Source organism: Sceloporus occidentalis, unplaced genomic scaffold (genome assembly GCF_023333645.1).
Source record: "Sceloporus occidentalis isolate IW3139 unplaced genomic scaffold, rSceOcc1.0.p SCAF_123, whole genome shotgun sequence".
Lineage (NCBI taxonomy): Eukaryota > Metazoa > Chordata > Lepidosauria > Squamata > Phrynosomatidae > Sceloporus > Sceloporus occidentalis.
In genome coordinates this window covers 1,025,706-1,043,004 of record NW_028317103.1, presented here as the reverse complement: position 1 = coordinate 1,043,004, position 17,299 = coordinate 1,025,706, and the positions used below count along the sequence as shown (strand labels likewise).

At 44.8% G+C, this 17,299-nt stretch overlaps 1 protein-coding gene across 1 annotated transcript in view; it reads right to left on the bottom strand.

The window, feature by feature from the left end:
* LOC149282087 (cAMP and cAMP-inhibited cGMP 3',5'-cyclic phosphodiesterase 10A-like) overlaps positions 1-17,299 on the bottom strand; it is a 314,224-nt gene that overhangs the window by 179,758 nt on the left and 117,167 nt on the right. The gene's annotated exons all lie outside the window — the stretch shown is intronic.

Sequence of the window (17,299 nt, the reverse complement as noted above, 5' to 3'; positions counted from 1 at the left end):
ATTCCTCCTAATTATTGAGTTTAGGTGTTTTAGCCACAGCCATTGCTAACAGGTCTAGAAAATCAAGCACATAGACATGCCATCTCCATAGACATTATGGGTCGTAGTGAAGAATTCAGTGACTTCATATGTGGCACTCACATAGGATGATACCTTCGCCTCAAAAATGTTTGTGAAATTTCTACCCTGTTACCACTGTTTTGGAGAAGGCCTTTCCTGTTCCAGAATGACCTTCATACAAAGCAAGGTCTATAAAGTCCTAAGGACCTTATGTATGAATTGGAACACTGATTGTAAGCTAAGCCTTCCCTTTAACATCCGTGCCTGACCTCACAAATGCTTTCCCACAGACAGACTCAAAAATCTCAAAGAAAGTCTTCCTTGAAGAATTAAAGCTATTATATTTTAAACTATCAATTCTAACCCTTTATGTAACTTTGTACATATTTTTCTTGATTTTATTTGGGATTCCAGGCTTGTTTCCCCTTTTCAAATGGAATATAACAACCTTAAAAGAAACAAGTGCCAAAAGCTCCAAACTGAAATTCAACACTTTTTTTTGACGAACACGAGTCCAGACATCCCAATTCCTACGATATGGCTAGCACACAAGGCCTTTGTGAGGGGCCTCTTTATACAACAAGGCGCTCGACTTAAGAAACTATATACTGCTAAACCTTACCACCCAACTACGCTCCTTAAATGCCCTGAATGAACTGCAACCGACACGAGCATTAGCGCACCAATTAACAGTTGTCCAGACACAATAATCGCCAGCTTTTACTTACCCAATCAGCTACCGCTTTGTGGAACACTAAACAGCTTTTTTACTCCAAGGGCAATAAGGCCGACAGGTTGTTAGCCCATAAACTCAAAAAGAGACAGGCTGCTTCTAGAATTCCCTTCCTTTCCTCCCCGGACGGCACACTCCTTAGGAACCCTAAACATTGCCAACGCCTTTGCCCTCTACTACGCTAGCCTTTACAACTTAAGAGATGACACGGAGGTCTTTCAACCCTCCCAGTCCTCTATAGACGGTTTTCTGGCCTCTGTTCCACTCTAGCAACTTCCTCTGGGCTCGCAATCAGCGCTTTCAGACCCCATTACTCCTCTTGAGATACAGCTGTTCATGGCCTTAAACCTCATAAATTCCCGGGCCCAGATGGTCTCCCTGACTCCTATTACTCTGCTTTTGCCGAGGTCCTTCTCCCTCAGTTGACTGACCTTTTTAACTTTTCGGACTAGTAAAACTCCCCAGGAAATGTTAGAAGCCCTTATAATTACGATACCTAAGCCAGGCAAGCCTACAGACAAATTCTCTAACTTTCGCCCTATTTCCCTATTGAACACTGACGTAAAACTCTATGCTAAGGTATTGGCTAACCGTCTCAACGCCTATCTACCCACTCTTATTCATAAGGATCAGGTGGGTTTTGTCCCCGGACGACAGGCCGCAGATAATACCACACTTCTTATTGACATTGTAGCCACTTCTGAATCCTCACGAACCGACTTGTTACTTCTCTCCCTTGATGCCGAGAAGGCGTTTGACCGCCTACACTGGGCCTACGTGATAGCCACTCTTAAAGCATTCTGCATCCCTGATGTCTTTATCACTGCTATATGTGCCTTGTATGACTCCCAATCAGCGAAGGTTTTTTACTCTGGATTTTACTCCGACAGCTTTTCTATCACTAATGGTACCCGTCAAGGCTGTCCCCTATCCCCTCTCATTTTTGTGTTGGCGCTCGAGCCCCTAGCGGTTATGATTCGGCACCACACTCTTATTCACGGATTTGTCTTTAAGGATCACACTTATAAAATTAGTTTATTCGCAGATGACATTCTCTTAGTTCTTTCTCAGCCTTTGCAGTCCCTCCCTCCTCTCCTGCACCTTCTACAAGAATATGGCAAACTCTCTTACTATAAGAATAATGCTAGCAAGACACAAGCACTCCCTCTCAATATGTCCCTTACTGCCCTTCTATCCCTGCGACAGCTCTATCGATTTGACTGGAGGACTGACTACCTTACCTACTTGGGCATTAAACTTACCAAACGCTTTTCCTCACTGTTTCATACTAATTTTGCCGCACTATGGCCGTCGATCAAGAGGGATATCCAGACATGGACTAAATTTGAGATTTCCTGGCTTGGTCGTATAGCAGCTGCGAAAATGGCAGCCCTCTCACGATTAATGTATCTATTCCGTGCACTACCAATCCCTGTTCCCACTGCCACATTACGACACTATCAAGCAACGCTCACTTCTTTCATCTGGATGGGCAAAAGGCCACGGCTAGCTATGGCTACCTTACGACTCCCGAAGCGTAAAGGGGGTTGGGTCTCCCGGACCTTCACTCATACTACAAAGTGACGATGGTTGCCCAGCTTTTGACGGCTTTTAAGGCGTCTGAACGGCCTCGCTGGATGGAACTGGAGTCTGCCTTCTTAGCACCTTATCATCTTTCTGAACTCCTATGGTTTCCTCCTTCCATGATTCCCAAATTGTCCTCCGCTCTCCCTAGCACTAAATGGTCCTTACGAATATGGAGGGACATTATGTCTAAATTGTTACCTTTTCCATCTGCCCTTCCTAGCGCCCCTTTATCGATATTAGCTCATTTTTCTAGGAACCTCTCACTTCAGTCTTGGATTCGCAGGGGTATCCATACAATCAGCCATCTAAGGGCGAAAACTAGATTATGTACCTTTCCAGAGCCCCAAAACTCGCTATGGTCTACCTCTCTCTGAAAACTACACTTATTTCAGAATCTCTAGCATTCTACATAAAGTGTTTTCCAATCCAGACCAGGGGGTGATCGTAGACTGCTCGCCTTCCTACAGTCTTCAAGGTCTCCCAAGCACGCTATTTTAATATGTTATGAATCTTTGGTTACCCTTGCTTATCCAGCTAAGTTGCCATATATGGTGGCGTGGGAGAGGGAGCTAGGTACAGAATTTTCAAGTCAATTGTGGTCAGTCACGATTTCTAACTTTATTGGTATCTCTCGCTGCTCCAACCATTTTGAGGCTAACAGGAAGGTTTTATTTAGGTGGTACATGGTCTCGGCGAAACTGGCCGCTATCTTCCCAACCTGCCCCAATGTATGCTGGAGATGTCTAAGAGCTCCTGGGTCGATGAGTCACATCTGGTGGCATTGTCCTGTTCTTCAGCAGTTCTGGAGGAAGGTTTTTGCTCTTCTTAACTCGTTTATAGTCCCCGGCTTGCTCCCCTCCATTCAGATAGGTTTACTAGACATGCTACCTAGCTACCTATAAGCGCTACTCCCTGCTCCAAACCTCTGGCCTTACACATTCTGGCCTCAGCAAAACGTCTTATATCACGTCATTGGAAATCCACTAGCTCCCCATCTATCTTGCACCTTAAAGAGGATTTACTCTTTGTGGAAACTATGGAGGCCATGTCTTACAAAACCTGTAACCGCTTAGCGACTCACACGAAATTGTGGTCACTCTGGCACCTCACTGCTTTGCCATATTTGAATGAGTTGTGGAGGTTGCTCCTACCGATAGGGGCCCGAGATACTGTACGAACTCTGAAGGCTCTAATTGTCTCCTTCTCCCGGGTTCGTTATCCCATACTGCTCCATGCTATCCCTAAGTCTGTCCTTCTGGCTGTGCCCTAGAGTTACCATTTGGGTCACTGACCGGAGACGCCGGGGGCGGAGATAACACTTTTTCCTTGACAAATATGTAGCACTTCACGCTTGTTTCCTTTTGATTTGTTTTTTTTTATTGTTTTGTTGCTCTGATGTTTTACACATCCCCACGAATTGATATTTTTGTGTAGGAGCTCTACCACTTCTTTATCTCGGAACTACATATGCTGGCTTTGTCTCTACTTTTTTTTCATGTCCTTGGTATAAGTATGTTTTGCTGAAAGGCAACTTGCTTCACCTCGGCCAGGACGTTACTTATAATACTATACATACTATGAGAGCATGCTAGATAGGTTGTGCGTTCCCTACTTGCGTTCTCCTTCTCAGTTTTTGTTTTGTCTTTGTTTTACATTACCATGCACATGGTAGTTTACCAGTCAGCCCAGTATGTGACACTACCACCTGAGTTCCCATATTTTGCTCTGGCTTCAGTTCCTGGGTGAGCTTTCTTTACTTCATACCATTTGAATGTTGACCTTTGTGAAGCTGTCGATTTTTATGATTGTATACCTGTGTGCTGACTTCAATATAAACATTTTAAAAAGAAACAAGATGTAATTCCTTCAAATTTTAGAGCATACAGAGATGTCTTCTACATCTTGCTGTGGCAAAAACTACTTGTTTTAAAAGAAAATGGGCCCTATTCTTCATCCTCAGGTCCACCCAAAAAGAAAATCTAAAACACTGACGCCCTGCACCTTCCATATATGCATATTAATAAAGTGTGTTCTCTGTGAATTTACCCGGAGATTGCCGGGTGAGCGCTGCTCCTCTGGTTCTCCAGGTCAAGACCCGAATCCTCCAGGTCGCGGGAGCGGGGTCTTGAATGCCCCGCCCATTTTCCCCTGACGTCAGCAGGGCCGCCCACCGATGTCTGCAGGACCGCCCCCTGACATCAGCGGGACCGCCCGCTGACATCAGTGTGCAGTCCTGGCCATGTCCCTTAAGGGAAGGCTTCGTGTAGCTGGAGCCGATAAGTTCCCAGGTATGGTCATTATTAACCATGGTACCAGACTGCTCTTTCAAAACCTTTTCACAAAGTTTAAATAATATACAATTTGCAAACCACTGTATCTGAAGATACAAAACTACAAAAAAATTATAAATCTCAAGACCAATTTTAAGTGTCTTTTCACATTCAAGTACAGTATGAGTTGTAGGACCACTACCACTCCTGTATATTACAATAAATTCAGTATTTAACTAAATAGAAACAGCCCAAGTAATGTAAAATACCATCAGACCCTTACGGTCTTATAAATGGCTAAAGTTAAATTAAATTATTTTATCAATACTATCCAATCTCAAACAAGCTGGGGGTAACCCTAAATATATCAGAAAAGTACAAACAGGCACAAGGAGAACTTGTTAGTGCTCATAGGTCTCCCATCTAAAAGGGTCCAACTGCACATGGTCTTGAGACCATTATTGGAAATAATCTCTATCACCCTCCTAAATCTTACCTTGCTGGAACAAATTAGGCCATATTTTGCCATAGTTATGCATTGTGTTGTTTTCTTTTCCATGTGAGATATGTTTCATAGACTGAATATCCTCCAGTGAAGTGAACAGTAGATGAACACATTTCCACTTTTGTACAATAGTTATCTTCCCTTACTAAAATACACACTGCAAAAACTTGGACTGTTGTGGAATTTGTATGGGTAGTTACTCATAAAATGCTGTTTTTGGGTCTAAAGTGATCCTAGTCATTTGCTAATCTACTCAGAGTATGATACCACCTGTAGATTAACTTTATCTTTTGATTTTGCACATAATGAGAGAAATTTCTTCCCAGTTCTTCAATGAAGTGAAATTCATATCTATGGAATTGCTTCATAACTCTGCCAAATGTTCCAGTCTATTCATGTGCACTTTAGTACACAATTTAAAATCTGTATTTAAGAGAGAGGTTGGACTTAAGAGTTAGGTAACGTAAGTATTGTTGCACAAAGCATATCATATAGAAATTTGCATACTTGCTTTGAAAAACATTGTGAAGTATGTTACTACATGTTGAAACAACTTACAATATGTATTTGAGAACCCTTTTTGTTTCTTCCTTTGTGATAGAGGTGCTGAGGGACTCATGAAGCAAGCAGTTGTGTTCTCTGAAGGTTGAATCATGTTCTTGTCAGATTTTAAATTATACAACTATTCATAGTAATTTGCAAACATAGCCAATAGTATATGCTTTATTGCTCTTAGAGTACAATAATTGTTTTAGCCTTTGCAGAGCTATATCTATTTGATATTTGTGTAAGTCTTGTAAATAATTTTTGACCCCCTTAATTTCCATTAAATGTCATTAATTCATTAACACATCATGCCTCAATATTCCTGTTGTTATGGTCTGGCTGCTTTACTGACACTCTTTCTGCTCACTGCCAGTTACACAGCTGAAGGCTAATAAACAGCATGGCAGAGTTCTCATCTCATCTATCTGGTAATTATCTGCTTCTTTGTTATCAGCTACTTTGAATACTTGAATAGCCCTTCAGGCTATTCAGACAGCAATGGTTCACTTCCTCCTTGCCCTTGTGTTGTTTTGGCTCCTGATCTCTGGCTTGTTTCCTGACATCGTTATTCTCCACGTCCCTCTCTCGGCTTATCTGAGTACCGTTCTGGCTTCTGACCACGGCTTGTCTTTTGGATTACGTTTTTGGACTGTGATTTTGGCTTTTTACATTATTTTCAATAAAGGTGTTTTGCATTATTTTTGTGTCTGCCTGGTTCCTGGTCCCTAACATTACACAAGGGCAATGAACCCAGAAGGCACGGGCAATCCACCTAATGTCTAATCCACCGTTTGGACCAGGTAGTCCAGAGAATGGTACTTCAAACTGCGCACTTGGCTCCACCACCTCAGCAACCTCATGCTCAGGCTGCCCTTATATTCTCTGCCACCCTCGTTCATATTGCCTCCGCTGATTCCACAGTTGCACGAGGTATGAGTCTTCCAGTGCTATGGGGGCAACCCATAGAGGGTTCATCCAGGGGCGTACCTAGAGTATTTGGCACCTGGGGCGGATCCTGTATGTGGCACCCCGCCCCCCACATACACTTTAAAACTGCATAGCTTCTACTGTTATATACCGGCGCAGACTCTGAAGGTGGTACAGCATTACTGTTATCATTATATACTGAGGCAGACATTGACGGTGGTACAGCATAACACCTATCACTATATACTGAGGCAGACATTGACGGTGGTACAGCATAATCCCTATCACTATACATTAAGCCAGACATTGACAATAGTGCAGCATAACTCCTATCACTATATACTAAGCCAAACATTGATGTGGTGTAGGCCTGCCACTTCATTAGTAGTAGGGATGCACCGAAACGAATTCTGGACTGAAACCGAAAATGCAGCACTTACCTGGCCGAAACCGAATATGACCCCCCCACACCATAAAAAAAAATATTTTATTTAAAGTTAGTAACACACCAAAATAGGACAAAACTATTAAATAACTATATATATATATATATATATATATATATATATGATTGTTAACAGCAATCACATTCCTATCATGCCCAGGCATACCCAGATTCCAGGATATACTCGCAGACTTGGCATGATAGGAGTATGATTGCCCTATCTACCCCTTCTCACTCCCTTCTGTCCTATCTACCCCTTCTCACTCCCTTCTCCCTATCTACCCCCTATCCCCTGTCTCACCCCCTTCTCCCTATCTACCCCCTCCTAACTATCTACCCTCTCCCTCTTTGAAGTTCACTTACCTTTCAGGAGTCCTGCTGTGGGGGTGCAAGGCCTCTGTCTCCCAGCTCTGCCACTGTATGGAACAGTATAGAGTGATGGGAGTTATGATGTACTTTAGAGCATAATTATAAAATGAAAAATTCTTTGGAAATGGTACAGCATAACACCCATCACTCTCACACACTTACCAATCCACACATACACTAATCCACACATATACCAATCCACACATATACTAATCCACACATACACTAATCCACACATATACCAATCCACACATACACTAATCCACACACACACACCAATCAACACATACACGAATCCACACATTTACCAATCCACACATATACTAATCCACACATACACTAATCCATACATATACTAATCCACACATATATACCAATCCACACATACACCAATCCACTCTCACTCTATGATTTCCTACCTTTCCTCTTTTCTCCTTACAGCTCCTTTTCCTCCTCTTCTTCAGTTCTTCTGTCTTCTTCCGGTTCAGAGGGCACGGACAGTGGTGGGCGCGGCTTCAGTGTTGTGCACCGGGATCTGACAACAAACCCCGGCGCACAGCAGCTATTGCCGCGCGGATCGCAAGGGAGCGGTATCGGAGGTCTTTAACAGACCTCCGGCTCCCTTGACTGATTTTAAGCCGGGTTCAAGGAAGATCCTTGAACCGGCTTAAAATCACTCAAGGGAGCCGGAGGTCTGTTAAAGACCTCAGATACCGCTCCCTTGCGAGCCTGCTCCTCAAGCGGCCGACATTACTGTCCGTCTCTGGAGGGGTGCCGGGTGCCGGCAAATTGGCACCCCCCTGATGAGCGGCACCCGGTGCGGACCGCCCCCCCCCCCCGCCCCCCGCTAGGTTAATCTATTTTCATTATCCCACCCATGCCTCCCTCTCCTCCCATGCCTCCTAGTTCCGACACCTCTGGTGAAGTGGGCTTCATCCGTTTGTCCGCTGAAGAAAGGGCGCTTAGGAGGAGGGAAGGTCTGTGCTTGTACTGTGGGGAAGCAGGATACTTGTTAAGGACCTGTCCCATCAGTCAGGGAAATGCTCGCATCTAGGGTCTTGTAGGGGGCTGACCCTAGCTGGCGTCTCTGCATCCCCAGATGCAGATTGCTGTTAATCTCTCTTAGTATGGTGGGTCGGTTGAGACCCTGGCACTGGTCTATTCTGGAGCTGCGGGTCTATTCATGGGTTTTTGCAGACAAACACACCATTACGCTGCAACCCCATGTGGAACCACTGTCCACTGACGGCAGACCCCTATAGTCTGCTCATGTAATATGTCATATATTGTTGGTCATCTGAGGTTGTATTTGACAAATTTTTAGACCTGCTAAGGAACACGTGATTATTATTATGTCCTGATATATAGAGCCATATAATTCAAAGGGTGTCCTTTCTTTTTTACACAACTGTATATAACCAGGAAGTTATTTGGAATTTCTGCATTATAGATGTTTTGATATGGAAGAAATATATCCTTGTAATAACATCTCAGGTAGGACAATGAAATAGCTTTAGGTCATAATATCTTGTGTTTTCCAAATTGACGAGTATGGCCACAAAGAATTCTTGCACATATTTGGTTAGTTGGTCCGCTTTAACTGACTCTGGGATGCCCTGTATACGCATGTAATTTCACCTTAATCGATCTTCTAAATTCGCCAGCCAAGCTCACAAATTCACACAATAGACAATGGGGTGCTCATACAGGGGAGAAAAAAAAAAATATATATATAGTATAGAACGTTCCAGCTAATACAAATAAAAAGATGAAGCTGTGTCTATGCACTCACAAAAATTCAGATACGAAAAGGCTCTTTATAAAACGATATCTTTACTTTCACGATCATTAAAATTAAACAGAAACACATCCAATGGTGTAGTATCACAAACACAAACGAAGAGTAAGGAAATTCAAACTACTCACAATGAAGCATGTAATGAATATAATATGCAAAAAGCAGCATATACAAGTCCTTCAGATGCTCCTTTTGGGTTCTAAATGTTCCTTTAAATTGTTTTGTGTTTCTTAAAGTGCTGGATAGATCCCTGAGGTAGTATATGTAGATGCTGAAAAACTATTCTAAAGTGCCTTTGCTCCTTTAAAGTGTTATGTGTATCCTTAAAGTACTATATTAAAGCCTTGAATATAAGTTAGAGGGTATGGCAATGGCTGTGTTAGTGCTGTTCCGGTATCCTACATGTTGCTTCGCTCAATATCTCTTTCAGCTACCAGGTAAACGGACAAACGCCGGTTTGTCCACTCTTTAGATCGGCTTGGCTGTTGGTTTGGTGTTAGAATGGCTTTTAACCCTTGGTACTCAAACTTCCGCTATCGATCCAATTACTTGCTTTACGCGTCACTGCTGGTCCTGAGGGGTTGTGTACTTTGGCACATATATGTGCATAGATATTTATGTTGTATTAGGTTCCAGGGGGGGCTGGTAATATTTTACGGTTTCCATCGTTGTCTGTTATAAGCCTTGTTAAGTTGACTTGCTTGTACGTACCTTACATAACCTAGCGTGGGTTCATATTTGTTACTATCACGCACGCAAGTTCTATACCAACACCTTCCATTGTTGTCAGGGTAGGCAAGCTCCAGTTGTTCCAGACCTATCACGCCTACGGGTCCATACGGGCAGAGACTTCGTTTTTTAATTGACTGGCGTCCAGTCTACTCGCCCGTACTACATACATACACACTTGAACGAAACTAGGCCGAGTTTATTATGAGCCTGTTCTCGACACAGGCATCCTCCGCCTTTGTAATCAAAGTCTGACACGTCTTTCAGACTTGTATGCCTAGACTATCCGTTTTTAATTGATCCATCCAGTCCACATGGATCGGGTTGGCATGCCGGGCCCTCGCACGTACATTTCCCTTAGGTAGCTGCATGTCCAGCTTGTTACCGTTCGGTTGTGGGCTCACATCTCGCACGGCTCTGTCCAGGTGGTCTTCACCCCCCCTTCTCCGCTACTGTGTTTTCTCATAGTGACCGCAGTTTATCCATTTGTTTTCTCCCAGCTACCATGTCTAATGTCTCGGACCTTCAAGATTTGGACTCCGTTCCCGAGACTACCGCCAGAGGGTCTGACCGAGGTAGCAATCAGTCCTTCAGGGCCTGGACTATTCCCAAGCTTGCAGCAGAGTTACAGAAATGGGGGATAGCTTACCCAGACATGGCCAGAAAGGCTGAACTATTAAGACTTTTGTTTCCCACTATGGCACAAGCCTCAACTTCAGAGGCTGTGTCTCTGCAGTCCGTTAATACCTTGCTTGTCCAGATTCATAAAGTGTTGAATTCTCTCTCTACCTCTATGCTTCAGCTTCAACAACGTACGGAAGCTTTGGAGAGAATGAACACCGGTAGACGTATACTGGCCGCCCATGTCGCACAGCCTGGTCCTAGTCAACAGCCGGCAGCCCCTCAACCTTTAGGTACGGGCCCCACTAACCCTGCTGTCACCCTGGCTCATTTTGTGTCGGCTAGTATTAGAAGGGATATCTTGGAAGGCAAAGATGTTAACCTTGCTTCTCTTTTGATCACCACGCATGATGTCGCCGACAATAAGTCATATGCTTGCGGGGATGTGTCAGTGGTTCTTAAGTCTAAGGATCTCAGGTTGAACAGGAAACTCTCTATCCCAGAGTTTGTGCTGGTGTTTATTCTATTTAGGGATATAATCTGCTCGGTGCACCCGTATAGGAGAGAAGAGCTGGACCTCCATTTGTACAATATGGTAGATCTGGGTTACAAGTACGGGGGTTCATGAACCCACTTTTCGGCTAATGTGGCGGAGGCTCTCTCCCAGTTCCAGTGCACTACTAATTGGGCTATGCTTGATATGGAGCTGTTTTGTAGACACTTTGAGGGGATTAAGGCCCCGCTTTGCTCCAATTTCCAGTCCTTAGCTCACACCACCAACTGGTGTCCTACAGCTGCTCTGGCGGCTTCTACCAGCTTGGATAGGGGAGGGGTGCAGCTTCAGCCATCCTCTTCAGTGACACCACAGGTGGATAAGGTGGGCAGGCCCATTGGTTATTTATGAGAACAAACCTTTTTATTTAATAGTAAACATTGCATGGATAGTTTAAAGATGGAGCTGCCTCTGGACTCACGAAGTCATTCTTCAGCACGGAGGAAAGAAAAAACCTTTGTTTATTGAAGGAAATCTCTGGGGAGCCATGGCTCGAAGAACTGCCCCTCCCTCTGGGCACTAAGAGGCTAACTCTGACTAGAACTAAAATGTAAAGAATTTTTTTTTAAATGTCATAGCAACAAGAAATACGTAGATATGTTGACAGTCTTCAAATCTGTTGATGGAAACCTGATGCTCTGCGTATCTCTTTGCCTGGGAGCCGACACTCCGCAGATCATTTTGCCAGGTAGCCAGCTGTCTTGAGATGGTCCTTCAAAACTGTTTGCACTCTCAGATTTGGAATAATTTTAACCTTGCAGTATGCAATTATGCGCAGTGTCGGTTGCTTCACGCGTGTTTAAGTTGCTATAGGGTGCACCCTAAAACTGCCTGTACTATTAAGCAGCAGCACAGCTGACTGAGCTGGGTCAATGTGGACCAGTTAGCTACATACCTGCAGGGTCACCCATCTCAGCAGCTACGGGCTTTTTTAATCACGGGTTTCCCTTCAGGTTTTCATACGGGTCTTATCGCCCTTCCCCAGTCCTCGTTTGAAGGGCAGAATCTCCTCTCAGCAGAGGCAAACCCCCGGGTCATGTCAGAGTTGCTTCACACAGAGTTAGATAAAGGGTTCATTATAGGGCCTTTCAAGGAGCCTCCCTTTCATCTTTGGAGGATTAACCACATTGGCGTTGTTCTAAAGCAGGGGTGTCCAAGTTTTTTCTGCAGTGGGCCACTTCATCAGAATTGTATACGTGCGAGGGCCGCACTCATTTTTCACTGAGAGAAAATATGGCCTTTAATAAGATATGCAGATTAAAATAAAGTAAATGAGACAAAACCTTTACTTTTCTCTCACGGATTTCTGGGATTTCTAGGCCTACAAATTCAGGATTCTGGATAAGTAAAAATAAAATAGTTCTATTTATTTTAGGGATGCACTAAAATGAAAATTTTGGACCAAAACCAAAAATTCAGGGTTCACTTAGCCGAAACTGAAAATGACCCCCCCACACACACACTTTTAATAAAAGTAAGTTACACACCAAAATTGTACAAAAAAATTATATATTATGATTGTTAACAGCAATCTCAGGCATACCCAGATGCCAGCATGTACTGGTTGGCTGGGCATTGTATTTTTTGTCCAATTTTAGTGTGTAACCACGCTTTTATTAAAAGTAACACACAATTGGACAAAAAAAATCAACAATACGACTTGGCATGATAGGAGTGTGATTGCTAACAGCAAACACACTCTTTTTATACCCAGGCAACCAGTGAATGCTGGAACCTAGGCATGATGAGACTGTGATTGCTGTTAGCTGTTAGCAATCACACTCCTATCATCCCAAGTCAGCCAATACATGCTGGTACAGGGTGGCTGTGAGTGCAGACCCCATACTGCTGGCAGCCTCAATACACAAGGGGGGCAGCTAGCCAGGTTTCAGCATGTACTGGCTGACTTGGCATGATAGGAGTGTGATTTCTAACAGCAAACACACTCTTTTTATACCCAGGCAACCAGTAAATGCTGGAACCTAGGCATGATGGGACTGTGATTGCTGTTAGCAGATTGCTGTTAGCAATCACACTCCTATCATCCCAAGTCAGCCAATACATGCTGGTACAGGGTGGCTGTAAGTGCAGACCCCATACTACTGGCAGCATCAATACACAAGGGGGGCAGCTAGCCAGGTTTCAGCATGTACTGGCTGACTTGGCATGATAGGAGTGTGATTGCTAACAGCAATCATAGTCCCATCATGCCTAGGTTCCAGCACTTACACATCCATGCTATCACACACACACCAATTATTCATTCGCAGATTCATTCCCTCAATCAGACATACTCATTCACACAACCTACCCCATCCCCTTACCTGCTCTACAGCTCTCGATGCCGCTCACAGACTTCAGCAGGGGGCGCGGCCTCCCTCGTTCTCCCCACAGAGGAGGCAAGACTGGAGCAGAGAATAGCCCCTCCGACAAGTAAGCAGCAGGGCTCTTGTGATCCTGGCTGTCGAGGTCGCGCGGGCCGCATGTTGGACGCCCCTGTTCTAAAGGTAAATTTTCCAATAAATACTGCTTGATTTATGACTTATCAGCGCCTCATTCTTCCTATGTCCCCAGTATTAATTCCTTGATTCCTTCCGAGGAGTTTATTTTAAAATACTCATCGGTTGACATGGCCATTCAAAGTATTTTGCACGCAGGTAGGGGTGTTTGGCTGTCTAAAGCAGACATTTCCTATTTTACCCGCACTATGGCAGTGGCATGGCTTTTCCATTCCTTCACACAAGCTCTAAATTGGATTCTGACGCATCAGGTTCACTGTCATAAGGTCATCCACTATCTGGATGACTTTCTTTTGATCGAGCCTCCTGAGCGTCCGCCCCAGGACCACCACAGACTCAGGTCCGTGTTTCAGGATATTAATATCCCGTTAGCCTCTCAAAAGGTGGAGGGACCAGATGGGATAATTACGTTCCTAGGGATTACGTTGGACACGTCCCGCATGTTAGCTAGTCTCCCACTTGACAAATTGGACTGTATTAGGCAGACGATCCATGGCCTAGTCTTCTCAGCTGCCTGTTTCAGGAAAGAACTCCAATCATTGCTGGGCAAGCTTAATTTTGCCATGAGAATTATTCCTCAAGGCAGGTCCTTCGTATCCAGGCTTTTGTCTTTACTACCTTTAGCTCCCGTTGATAGCTCTATCATTGCTTTAGATGTAGCAGCACAGGCAGATCTTGTTATGTGGGATGTATTTTTACGTAACTGGAACGTTTTATCTTTGTTTATCCCTCAGCCATCCCATGATTCGCCTCATGTGCTTTCTGATGCCGCAGCCTCACATGGCTTTGCGGCTATCTTTGGTAATCACTGGATGGCAGGCCCTTGGACTTCTGAGATTCTTCAGATACATGCTTTCTCTGACACTTCGGCTCTGTTCGAGGTATATCCTATAGTCGCTGCTGCTTTAGTATGGGGTCATTTGTGGTCAGGTAGGACGGTCATTTTTCATACAATCAGGCCATGGCTCTTATCATCAATAAAGGTCGGTCTAAGTCACTGTCGGTCATGTCTTTTTTGCGTAGGCTCGTGTGTTTATTTCTGCATCATAATTTTCATTTCCTGGGCGCTCACATACCAGGAGTGTTAAACTCGGCGGCCGATGCCCTCTCCCGAGCTAATTTCCGTATGTTCTTTTTACAGTATGCAGCAGCAGACCCCTTACCCACGCCTGCACCGCACTTCTCCAAGCTCACCATGGATTGAAGTGCATATGGACAACGCCCTTTCCCTTATCGACAGCTCCCTGTCCCATAATACTAGAAAGGCTTATACCATGGCCTGGAATACCTTTGCTAGATTCAAGGATTTATATCCCGGCCAGGACTCTAGTGACACGCGGTATAAACTAGCCTTCATATCTTATTGTCACACAGACCTTAACCTGTCCTATAGTACCATTAGACTGTATCTGGTGGGGATACAGCACTTTAGGTCTATAGCCGACCCCGACATTTCTTCGTTGTTTGCTTCTAGGCCTATCAAAGCAGCGCTCGCTGGGTGGCAGAAACTACGACGCCCATCGCGCGGGAGGTTGGCTTCCTTGCTCAGCAGTTCTCCGTTTGTGGTATTGCAGAGCTTGGTGCTCAGGGCTGCCATATTTTTGGCTTTTTAGTTTTCTTACTCGGGCAGTCAGTCCCTCGTGCTGCGGAAAAACGATTTAACCAGGCAGCTGCATGGTTACCACTTGCATTTGCGACGTTGCAAGACACATCAGACAAGACCAGGCGCGTTCATTAAGATTTTTGCTACATAGAATCAATAGTGTCCAGTGGCAATTCTGGACCTACTGTTATCCGCTTTAGCGGACAAACCACCAGATAGTCCTCTGCTTTCTTTCCCGATTAGACCTCTTACCACCATACAGTTTATTACGCATGTACGTGTCCTATTGGCTAATTTAGGTTGCGACCCTAAGAGTTTCTCGGCTCACTCCTTCCGTATAGGCGCAGCTTCAGCTGCTTCTAAGAATGGGGTGCCCGCTCACGTCATCAAGCATCTTGGTAGATAGAATTCTGGGTGTTATGCTAGGTACATCCCAGAACTTGTTGACTGATCACCTTGTTGCAGTTTTGGAATAAATATTTGCATTGCTTACCTTTTGGTCTCTTTTTGGCCTACCGTCCATCAAGATCACGGCACACTTCAGATCTTGTAGGTAGGCATTTCGTCAGTCTCACTATTCTCATTCATCACACTAATGTCCCAGACTCCGTACACAAGTTAGAGGCTATGGGAATGGCCGTATTTGTGGGCGGAGTCTGGGGAACTACTTAACCCCTACCACTCAGGTGCGATGCGTTGAGTCGGGGTCACGTTTTCCCCCCACCCACCCTCTCCTTATCTTAATTCTCATTACTTGGGTATGCCCTCTTTTTGGCGTACCGTCCATCAAGATCACGGCACACCTCAGATGTTGTAGGTAGGCGTTTTGTCAGTCTCACTATTCTCGTTCATCACACTAATGTCCCAGACTCCGTACATAAATATGACTTTTTATTTGTGATTATATGTAATGTAGTGTGTGATTAATATTGTGAACGTATAACCTCAGTGAATGATAAATGAAACAATAATAATGGTTAATAATGTGAATACTGGTAGCTAATATGATATGGCTAAATATATTTAAATTAATAGTGTGTAATTGCTTATTGTTAACATAAGTAATATAATCTGTGGTTTCTATTAAAGGTGTATAACATCAATAGTTAATAAATAAAAGAATATATGAAAAAAGATATACCGTATTGGCTCGGATATAGGCCACCCCCGTATATAGGCCGCACCCTAAAAGTTTGGTGCTTTTTTAAAGAAAACGTTTTTTTCTTTAAAAAAGCACCAAAAAAACATGCTGCCACTCTGTCTCCCCCCCCCGAGATATGCTGCCACTGCCCTCCTCCCCCCCGAGATATGCTGCCACTGTCCCCCCCCCCCCCCGAGATATGCTGCCACTGTCCCCCCCCCCCCCCCGAGATATGCTGCCACTCTGCCCCCCCCGAATTACCAGAGCAGACTCCCGGGTGTCTTGCGAGGCTGGCTGGGGACATCTACGCAATACGCGTATACAACTTCCGGTGCCGGCACTCAGCGGATGTGCCGGCACCGGAAGTTGTATACGCGTATTGCGTAGATTTCCCCCGCCGGCCCCGCAAGACACCTGGGAGTCTGCTCTGGTAAGTCTTGGGGGCAGAGGTAAAACGCATCGTGCGGACGGTCACCGGCTGCGGCGATGCGGGTAAACAACCTCCGCAGCCGGTGACCGTCAGCACGATGCGCTTAGACAACCTCCCGTGCCGGCACCCCCCCCCCCGTGGAAAGTGCTGGCAGGGGAGGCTGTCTGAGCGTATCGGAGAGTAGGATGCAGGTCCCCTGCACCGCTGTGGGGGATCTGTATCCTAACCCCGCTGCCTGCCCGGCGCCCGGGACTGCATGTCCCGGGCGTCGGGCGCTAGACCCCGAATATAGGCCGCACCCCCACTTTAAAGACTTAAAGTGGGGGAAAAAAGTGCGGCCTATATTCGAGCCAATACGGTATATGAAAAAAAAAACACACACACACAAATATATATATCTCTATATATACTCACTGGCCCATTTATTAGGTACACCTTGCTAGTACTGGGTTGGACCCCCTTT